The sequence below is a fragment of the Salvelinus sp. IW2-2015 genome, linkage group LG23, assembly GCF_002910315.2.
Source record: "Salvelinus sp. IW2-2015 linkage group LG23, ASM291031v2, whole genome shotgun sequence".
NCBI lineage: Eukaryota > Metazoa > Chordata > Actinopteri > Salmoniformes > Salmonidae > Salvelinus > Salvelinus sp. IW2-2015.
Window position 1 is genome coordinate 21,561,899 of NC_036863.1, and position 7,668 is coordinate 21,569,566.

Genomic DNA, 7,668 nt, shown 5'->3' on the forward strand with positions numbered 1-7,668 from the left:
ATTAGGCAGGTCTGATGCCCAAAAGGAAATGATTGCCTACTTCACCCATATGCAATTTTATTTTTGCCCCCGAAAAAATGTGTGTAGTTCCAGTAGCTAGCTACACCACTACATACAACAAAGTAATGAACTACTGAAAATTCTACCAAGATTTGAATTTAGTTCAACTACCTCCAAGCTACTGCAAAATGGAGTTAAATTACTGGTTGAAATCTGGTGATGTGTCCTTGAGCAAAGCGCTTTATCCCTAATTTGCTCCTGGGGCACCTTACTACTATAGCTGACCCTGTAAAACAATACATTTCAGTGCACCTATCTGGTGTATGTAACAAAACTTTTTTTTTTACTACACAACTGCTGGATGTAATCAAAATAAACACAAAACATACCTGTCTCAATATCTGGATGATTTTCCAGCACAATCAATCCTAAATGAGAACAGCCAGAATCATAGAAACAATCCAGCAAATATAATACATGATTTATTTACAACAAATATCAAATCCCAAACAGAGTTTATTAGTTGCCCTATAGTGCGTGGATAATGGTGCGACTGGAACAGCTTGTCTTCTGTTCCACCTTAGCTGGGAGCCCTTCCACCAGCTTGACAAAGTAGTGACAGTAAACTTCATCCATGATCGCAAACATTCCTCTGCCATGGAAACGGATACGTTTCAGGTACTTCCCCTTTTTGGAGAATGATTCCACTGAAGAGAGGGAGAAAGGGATAAGTGAGTGAGTGGAATTTCATTCCGGAAATTGCATTTAAATGTCAAACATCAGAATAAAGAGATTTCCGTTTCCATTTGTTTATCTATAATAACTTCTGCATTACAATTGCATAAATCATACTCAGCCACTGAAGTGAAGAAAAGCATTTTTCAGGTATCTAAAATTACATCCCTATTGGGATTTATCAAGACATTTCCATTGACTTAAATTTTAAACCGTCAGGATGTGATTAAAATGCACGATACACCCTTTGATGATCATCACCATCACTTTTTCTAACCTTCTGCTAAAACAATTTACATTAGAAATTCAATCATGCTATTTAGGGCACACGTGGGCAATTTGTCATACTTTTAGAGATGATTCTAACAAGAGGTTGTGTATGTGTAAGATTTCAAGAAGATGAACAGTTGACACTTACCAACATATAAATTGGACTTGTATTCCACTTTGATTATGGACTGCCATCTCCTGGGCCTGCAAGATAAAAAAATGTATCACATGAAAGGAAGACAGTGCTCAAACACTGACTAAGTCATACCAGTGGATGTTGTCAGTATAACTATAGAACTACAGTACATTAGCATATCACAAGCCTAAAGAAAAGTGTGTATTGTTTTGCAAAAATAGGAAACTAAGTTCATTGGTGTCCACATGACCAACAAACTATCATGGTCCAAACACACCAAGACAGTCGTGAAGAGAGCACGACAAAGCCTATTCCGCCTCAGGAGACTGAATTGATTTGGCATGGGTCCTCAGATCCTCAAAAGGTTCTACAACTGCACCATCGAGAGCATCCTGACTGGTTGCATCACTGCCTGGTATGGCAACTGCTCGGCCTCTGACCGCAAGGCACTACAGAGGGTAGTGTGTACGGCCCAGTACATCACTGGGGCCAAGCTTCCCTCATCCAGGACCTATACCAGGCGGTGTCAGAAGGCCCTAAAAATTGTCAAAGACTCCAGCCACCCTAGTCATGGACTGTTCTCTCTGCTACCATAGCACCAAGTCTAGGTCCAAAGTGCTTCTTAACAGCTTCGACCCCCAAGCCATAAGACTGCTGAATAGCTAATCAAAGGGCTACCCAGACCCCTCTTTTACACTGCTGCTACTCTTTATTATCTATGCATAGTCACTTTAACTCTACCTACATGTACATATTACCTCCACTAACCAGTGCTCCACACATTGACTCTGTACCGGTATCCCCTGTATATAGCCTCGCTATTGTTATTTTACCGCTGCTGTTTAATTATGTTACTTTTATTTTCAATTTTTTACTAAACACTTATTTTCTTAAAACTTCTTAAAGTATTATTGGTTAATGGCTAAGTAAGCATTTCACAGTAAGGTTGTATTCGGCGCATGTGACAAATAAAATTTGATCAAATTTGATTTAAAGCATGCTGTAGACAGTTGTACAAGGATAAATTAGAGGTGTTAAAACACACCTCTCATTGTCCCCTTTTTGTCGTTGAACTTAAGCTGTGCAATGGCCTCGTCAATGGTCATTCCTCTGATCTGTTGGAGGAATTAAAAAGTCAACCAATGATATATTTTAACAAAATAGCATAATTAAAGAACAACCTACAAGTAGGCTGGTCAGAGAAGGTCAGCACGGAAGACCATAGCCGTGTATACGACGACGCTATCACACTTAGACAACATCTTTGCGTAAAAACCCATCACCGAAAACATCTCATGTGTCACAAACCTTCAATAAAATTCCATTTGAATTTACTGGCATTTTCTGCAGGGGGTTGGACCTTATGCCATTGGGAATTTGAGCCAAAATATCCACAAGAAAGTAATATTCAAGGCCCAGTGCAGTCAAAATTCTGTTTCCCGTGTTTTGTATCATATCACAACAGCTGATGAAACTAACACTGTAAAAGTGTGCCGCGTTATTTCCTGATAGTTGCTGGTTAAAAATACAACCGACAAAGACCTTCTAAATCAGCAGGTTTTGCATCGGTGGAGTTTTGTCTTGCCTGGTGACAGACAAGTTAAAGGGGCAGTGCGGTCAATAATTTGATTTACTGTGTTTTATATACAGTACAAGTCAAATGTTGACACACCTACTCATTCAAGGGTTTTTTCTTTATTTTTACTATTTTCTAGTGAAGACGTAAAACTAATAACACATATGGAATCAAGTAGTAACCAAAAAAGTGTTAAAACAAATCAAAATAGATTTTATATTCTTCAAAGCAGTCACCCTTTGCCTTGATGACAGCTTTGCACACCCTTGGCATTCTCAACCAGCATCACCTGGAATGCTTTTCCAACAGTCTTGAAGGAGTTCCCACATGCTGAGCACTTTTTGGCTGCTTTTCTTTCACTCTGCAGTCCAACTCATCCCAAAGCGTCGCAAATGGGTTGAGGTCGGGTGATTGTGGCGGCCAGGTCATCTGATGCAGGACTTCATGGTCGAATAGCCCTTACACAGCCTGGAGGTGTGTTGGGTCATTGTCTTGTTAAAAAACGAATGATAGTGGGACTAAGTGCAAACCAGGTGGGATGGCATATTGCAGCAGAATGCTGTGGTAGCCATGCTGGTTAAGTCTGTCTTGAATTTTAAATAAATCACTGACTGTCACCAGCAAAGCACTCCCACACCATCACATCTTCTCCATGCTTCACGGTGGGAACCACACATGCAGAGATCATCCGTTCACCTACTCCACGTCTCACAAAGACTCATCAGACCAAAGGACAGATTTCCACTGGTCTAATGTCCATTGCTCATGTTTCTTGGCCCAAGAAAGTCTCTTATTGGTGTCCTTTAGTAGTGGTTTCTTTGCAGCAATTCNCTTGAATTTTAAATAAATCACTGACTGTCACCAGCAAAGCACTCCCACACCATCACATCTTCTCCATGCTTCACGGTGGGAACCACACATGCAGAGATCATCCGTTCACCTACTCCACGTCTCACAAAGACTCATCAGACCAAAGGACAGATTTCCACTGGTCTAATGTCCATTGCTCATGTTTCTTGGCCCAAGAAAGTCTCTTATTGGTGTCCTTTAGTAGTGGTTTCTTTGCAGCAATTCGACCATGAAGGCCTGATTCACGCAGTCTCCTCTGAACAGTTGATGTTGAGATGTGTCTGTGAAGCATTTATTTGGGTTGCAATCTGAGGTGCATTTAACTCTCATGAACTTATCCTCTGCAGCAGAAGTAACTCTGGGTCTTCCTTTCCTGTAGCGGTCCTCATGAAAGCCAGTTTCATCATAGCGCTTGATGGTTTTTGCGACTGCACTTGAAGAAACGTTCAACGTTCTTGACATTGACCTCATTGACTGACCTTCATGTCTTAAAGTAATGATGGATTGTCATTTCTCTTTGCATATTTGAGCTGTTCTTGCCATAATATGTACTTGGTATTTTACCAAATAGGGCTATCTTCTGTATACCACCCCTACCTTGTCACAACACAACTGATTGGCTCAAACACATTAAGGAACAGAATTCCACAAATGAACTTTTAACAAGGCACAGCTGTTAACTGAAATGCATTCCAGGTGATTACCTCATGAAGCTGGTTGAGAGAATGCCAAAAGTGTGCCAAGCTGTCATCAAGGCAAAGGCTGGCTACTTTGAAGAATCTCAAATATGTTTTGATTTGTTTAACACTTTTTTGGTTACTACATGATTCCATATGTGTTATTTCATAGTTTTGATGTCGTCACTATTATTCTACAATGTAGAAAATAGTAAAAAAAATAAACTCTTGAATGAGTAGGTATATCCAAACTTGACTGGTACTGTAGATACTGAGTATACAAAACAGTAAGAACACCTGCTCTTTCCATGATATAGACTGACCAGGTAAATCCAGGTGAAAGCTATCATCCCTTATTGATGTCACTTGTTAAATCCTCTTCAATCAGTGTAGATGAAGGGGAGGAGACAGGTTAACAAACATAATCGATAATATTTCAACCCGACCGTAACCTATTCAATAAGAGAGAAAAAGAAAATGGAGAGCTCCCCTCACGCGCAGGAACTATTCAGAGGACACCTGATTACTTTTGAAAAATCTCGTTCATTTTTCAAAATAAAAGCCTGAAACTATGTCTAAAGCCTGGTCACAGCCTGAGGAAGCCATTGGAAAAGGAATCTGGTTGATACCCCTTTAAATGGAAGAAAGACTAGCCAGGAAGAAGTTAAAGAAGAAGTTACAGGTCTGTGAGAGCCAGAAATCTTGCTTGTTTGTAGGTGACCAAATACCTATTTTCCACCATAATTTGCAAATAAATTCATTAAAAATCCTACAATGTGATTTTCTGGAATTTTTTCTCATTTTGTCTGTCATAGTTGAAGTGTACCTATGATGAAATTACAGGCCTCTCATCTTTTTAAGTGGGAGAACTTGCACAATTGGTGGCTGACTAAATACTTTTTTGCCCCACTGTATATCTAAGACCATACAAAGCAGCACAGATAACTGTAGACAAGGCACTTGACAGAGAATTGATACAGGATAGACCTGAACGAACGCCCCAGGGAGAAGAGGAGAATGAAAAGGGCGCACCTACATGATAAGGTCAGACATAAGGATAATTTACTAATATTACCTAAGTCATTGTTTAGATAATGCAACATATATCAAATTATTGATGAGACTGATTTAAGATTAGTCCATGTTATTGTTAGATAAAATACAGTGGACTCCCGAAGGAGAGATTTCATTAGTACAGAAAACATATGCTATGTTTAGCATTCGTTTTGGCTTTATTTAATCATTAGAAGATTTTTATTGAAATAAGTAGAAAGTTGACATGGATATATGGCATCTGTGGTGATCCAGAATCATTGAGTTTTCTGGGAATGATAAACTATTGTAGGGCGTGGGTCCCACACTTTGCATTACATACAGGGATACTTAGTGATTTGATCTATGGTAGGACTATGGCAGCAAAAGACAAAATTATATGGACAAGGGAGGCGGAGAATCAGTTTATGACTATGTAGCAGAGACGGAGAAAGTTTCAAAGCTGTAGAAAAAGCTGTTGCACAGCAATCACTGCCTTCCTGAAGACAAACAATGTATACGAAATGCTTCAGTCTGGTTTTAGACCCCATCATAGCACTGAGACTGCACTTGTGAAGGTGGTAAATGACCTTTTAATGGCGTCAGACCGAGGCTCTGCATCTGTCCTCGTGCTACTAGACCTTAGTGCTGCCTTTGACACCATCGATCACCACATTCTTTGGAGAGACTGGAAACCCAATTGGTCTACACGGACAAGTTCTGGCCTGGTTTAGATCTTATCTGTCGGAAAGATATCAGTTTGTCTCTGTGAATGGTTGTCCTCTGACAAATCAACTGTACATTTCGGTGTCCTCAAGGTTCAGTTTTAGGACCACTATTGTTTTCACTATATATTTTACCTCTTGGGGATGTTATTCGAAAACATAATGTTAACTTCACTGCTATGCGGATGACACACAAGCTGTACATTTCAATGAAACATGGTGAAGCCCCAAAATTGCCCTCGCTAGAAGCCTGTGTTTCAGACATAAGGAAGTGGATGGCTGAAAACTTTCTACTTTTAAACTCGGACAAAACAGAGATGCTTGTTCTAGGTCCCAAGAAACAAAGAGATCTTCTGTTAAATCTGACAATTAATCTTGATGGTTGTAAAGTCGTCTCAAATAAAACTGTGAAGGACCTCGGCGTTACTCTTGACCCTGATCTCTCTTTTGACGAACATATCAAGACTGTTTCAAGGACAGCTTTTTCCATCTACGTAACATTGCAAAAATCAGAAGTTTTCTGTCCAAAAATGATGCAGAAAAATTAATCCATGCATTTGTTACTTCTAGGTTAGACTACTGCAATGATCTTCTTTCCGGCTACCGGATAAAGCACTAAATAACTTCAGTTGTGCTAAATACGGCTGCTAGAATCCTGACTAGAACCAAGAAATTTGATCATATTACTCCAGTGCTAGCTTCCCTACACTGGCTTCCTGTTAAGGCAAGGGCTGATTTTAGGTTTTACTGTTAACCTATAAAGCGTTACATGGGCTTGCTCTTACCTATCTTTCCGAGTTGGTCCTGCCGTACACACCTACACGTACGCTACGGTCACAAGACGCAGGCCTCCTAATTGTCCTAGAATTTTCTAAGCAAACAGCTGGAGGCAGGGCTTTCTCCTATAGATCTCCATTTTATGGAACGGTCTGCCTACCCATGTGAGAGACGCAGACTCGCTCAACCTTTAAGTCTTTCTGAAGACTTATCTCTTCAGTAGGTCATATGATTGAGTGTAGTCTGGCCCAGGAGTGTGAAGGTGAACGGAAAGGCTTTGGAGCAACGAACGCGCCTTGCGGTCTCTGCCTGGCCGGTTCCCTCTCCCACTGGGATTCTCTGCCTCTAACCCTATTACAGGGGCTGAGTCACTGGCTTACTGGTGCTCTTTCTGCTGTCCCTAGGAGGGGTGCGTCACTTGAGTGGGTTGAGTTACTGACGTGCACTTCCTGTCTGGGTTGGCGCTTGGTTTGTGCTGTGGTGGAGATCTTTGTGGGCTATACTCGGCCTTGTCTCAGGACGGTAAGTTGGTGGTTGAAGATATCCCTCTAGTGGGTGTGGGGGCTGTGCTTTGGCAAAGTGGGTGGGGTTATATCCTTCCTGTTTGGCCCTGTCCGGGGTATCATCGGATGGGGCCACAGTGTCTCCTGACCCCTCCTGTCTCAGCCCTCAGTATTTATGCTGCAGTAGTTTGTGTCGGGGGCTAGGGTCAGTTGGTTATATCTGGAGTACTTCCTGTCTTATCCAGTGTCCTGTGTGAATTTAAGTATGCTCTCTCTAATTCTCTCCTTCTCTCTCTCTCTCGCGAGAACCTGAGCCCTAGGACCATACTTCAGGACTACCGGGCATGATGACTCCTTGCTGTCCCCAGTCCACCTGGCCTTGCTGCTG

The 7,668-nt window shown here is 41.2% G+C and overlaps 1 long non-coding RNA gene across 2 annotated transcripts in view; it reads right to left on the minus strand.

Annotated features, from left to right (window-relative positions):
- Positions 1 to 496: 496 nt before the first annotated feature.
- The window catches only part of LOC111951069 (uncharacterized), a 22,757-nt gene continuing 15,585 nt past the window's right edge, over positions 497 to 7,668 (minus strand). For both annotated transcript variants that reach the window (XR_011473959.1, XR_002875553.2), the window contains exons 4-6: positions 2,187 to 2,256; positions 1,154 to 1,209; positions 497 to 707 (exon numbers count right to left, since the gene is read on the minus strand). This is a non-coding gene — a long non-coding RNA (uncharacterized lncRNA). The remainder of the gene's footprint in view (positions 708 to 1,153; positions 1,210 to 2,186; positions 2,257 to 7,668) is intronic.